The sequence below is a fragment of the Ascidia mentula genome (genome assembly GCF_947561715.1).
Source record: "Ascidia mentula chromosome 2 unlocalized genomic scaffold, kaAscMent1.1 SUPER_2_unloc_15, whole genome shotgun sequence".
In the NCBI taxonomy this organism is placed as follows: Eukaryota; Metazoa; Chordata; class Ascidiacea; order Phlebobranchia; family Ascidiidae; genus Ascidia; species Ascidia mentula.
In genome coordinates this window covers 10,001-12,500 of record NW_028113660.1, presented here as the reverse complement: position 1 = coordinate 12,500, position 2,500 = coordinate 10,001, and the positions used below count along the sequence as shown (strand labels likewise).

The 2,500-nt window shown below is 61.8% G+C and overlaps 3 non-coding genes across 3 annotated transcripts in view; all 3 read left to right on the top strand.

Annotated features, from left to right (window-relative positions):
• LOC145915376 (small subunit ribosomal RNA) overlaps positions 1 to 637 on the top strand; it is a 1,824-nt gene extending 1,187 nt beyond the window's left edge. The window contains exon 1 of the ribosomal RNA XR_014403764.1: positions 1 to 637. This exon is cut by the window's left edge and continues 1,187 nt beyond it. This is a non-coding gene — a ribosomal RNA (small subunit ribosomal RNA).
• A 259-nt stretch (positions 638 to 896) lies between these two features.
• LOC145915382 (5.8S ribosomal RNA) lies at positions 897 to 1,050 on the top strand. Its single transcript, XR_014403770.1, has one exon. It is a non-coding gene; the product is annotated as a 5.8S ribosomal RNA (ribosomal RNA).
• A 244-nt stretch (positions 1,051 to 1,294) lies between these two features.
• The window catches only part of LOC145915394 (large subunit ribosomal RNA), a 3,685-nt gene continuing 2,479 nt past the window's right edge, over positions 1,295 to 2,500 (top strand). The window contains exon 1 of the ribosomal RNA XR_014403780.1: positions 1,295 to 2,500. This exon is cut by the window's right edge and continues 2,479 nt beyond it. This is a non-coding gene — a ribosomal RNA (large subunit ribosomal RNA).

Genomic DNA, 2,500 nt, shown 5'->3' with positions numbered 1-2,500 from the left:
TGGAGCCTGCGGCTTAATTTGACTCAACACGGGGAATCTCACCCGGCCCGGACACAGTGAGGATTGACAGATTGAGAGCTCTTTCTTGATTCTGTGGGTGGTGGTGCATGGCCGTTCTTAGTTGGTGGAGCGATTTGTCTGGTTAATTCCGATAACGAACGAGACTCTGGCTTGCTAACTAGTTACGCGACCCTATCGGTCGGCGTTGAACTTCTTAGAGGGACTAGTGGCGCTTAGCCACACGAGATTGAGCAATAACAGGTCTGTGATGCCCTTAGATGTTCGGGGCCGCACGCGCGCTACACTGACCGGATCAGCGTGTCGCCGCCTAGGCCGGAAGGTCCGGGTAACCCGCTGAACCCCGGTCGTGCTAGGGATAGGGAATTGCAATTGTTTCCCTTGAACGAGGAATGCCCAGTAAGCGCGAGTCATCAGCTCGCGTTGATTACGTCCCTGCCCTTTGTACACACCGCCCGTCGCTACTACCGATTGAATGGTTTAGTGAGGTCCTCCGATTGGACCTGGCGCGTTCGGCAACGGCCGCGCCGGCGTCCGAGAAGACGATCTAACTTGATCATTTAGAGGAAGTAAAAGTCGTAACAAGGTTTCCGTAGGTGAACCTGCGGAAGGATCATTACCGGCCGATCGCCGATCGAGTGGTCGTGCGTTCGACAGGTGGAGAAGGCTCCGTATCTTGGCGGCCGCGCACGCCCTTCGTCGCTGTTGAGGCGCACGCGATTGCACTTCGGTCACCCTGTTTCGTTCTGCGCCGAGTGCCGTGGCCATGTGCCAGGCTGGCTTCATGCGTCGCCTACGGCTGGCGACCGCTCGGCCACCGCTTTTTCGACTGTGCAATCCGGCTGGGTCGCGCTTGTCCAACTGACGAAGTCACGGAGGGCTCTTGGCGGTGGATCACTCGGCTCGCGAGTCGATGAAGGACGCAGCTAGCTGCGTGAATTAATGTGAATTGCAGGACACATTGAGCATCGACGTTCTGAACGCAAATTGCGGCACCGGGTCAATCCCGGCGCCACGCCCGCCTCAGGGTCGCGTTGTAACGTTCCCGCGCGGCGACGCGTCGGGCCGGTGCGGTGTCGGCCGTTGCCACGGTCGTCCCGCCCAGGACAGCACGAACGCAGTGTCAGCGCGCGAAACCGAACGCGGCGTGCGTCTCGTTACGAGTCGGCCTCGAAGAGGATCCCGGCCCGGAGCAGCACGGCTCGCGTTCGGGCGCGGCGCTCGCACGAGCTTCGGTGGCGCGCGCGTGTCTCTCGCAAACGAGGCACTGGATTATCGGCCTGAGGTCGGACGAGGCTACCCGCTGAATTTAAGCATATTACTAAGCGGAGGAAAAGAAACTAACGAGGATTCCCCCAGTAACGGCGAGTGAAGTGGGAAGTGCCCATCGCCGAATCCGCGCGCCTCTGCGGCGCGTGGAATTGTGGCGTAAGGAATTCGCTGCGCGTACGTCGTTCGCCGCCCGCGTCCTTCTGATCGAGGCCTCGTCCCGGTGCGGGTGTCAGGCCCATGGTGGCGGCGAGGGCGCGCGCTCTGCGTCTTCCCAGAGTCGGGTTGTTTGGGAATGCAGCCCAAAGCGGGTGGTAAACTCCATCTAAGGCTAAATACTGTCGCGAGACCGATAGCGAACAAGTACCGTGAGGGAAAGTTGAAAAGCACTTTGAAGAGAGAGTTAAAGAGTACGTGAAACCGTCGAGAGGCAAACGGGAGGGCCTGTCGAGTCGCGCGACGCTTTCAGCTGAAGCCGAGCGGAGCGTGTGGGCGTGCGGAGCCTTGCGGCCCGTCGTTCGCGCTGTCCTCCGAGCAGCTCCAGCGCACTAGCGCCGTGCGAAGGCCGCGACCGTCTGGGAGGCGGCGAGAAGGCCGCGCGCAAGGTAGCCCGCCCCCGGGTGGGTGTTATAGGCGCGCGGACACGTCGGCCCGTCGCCCGGGCGAGGAGGGATCGCCGCGTCTGCCCTTCGTGGGCCGGGCGTCCCGTCCGAGCCGGTGCGTCGCCGGTTGGGGACTGTGCTCAGTGCCCAGTTGCGGCGTGTCGGTTGCGGGTGGGCAGCGCCGCGCGAGACGCACGGGGTCCGCGGCTAACGTCAGCCACCTTCCCGACCCGTCTTGAAACACGGACCAAGGAGTCTAACGTGCGCGCGAGCCACGGGGCAGTGCGAAACCCATGGGCGCAGTGAAAGTGAATGTCGGCGCGGTCCGGCGGAGGTGAGATGCCGTCTCTCTGGACGGCCGCATCACCGGCCGATCTCGTCCGCTCTGCCGGAGAGGTCGAGCGAGAGCGTGCGCGTTGGGACCCGAAAGATGGTGAACTATGCCTGAGGAGGTTGAAGCCAGAGGAAACTCTGGTGGAGGACCGTAGCGATTCTGACGTGCAAATCGATCGTCAAATTTGGGTATAGGGGCGAAAGACTAATCGAACCATCTAGTAGCTGGTTCCCTCCGAAGTTTCCCTCAGGATAGCTGGCGCTCGGTGGTCGCAGTT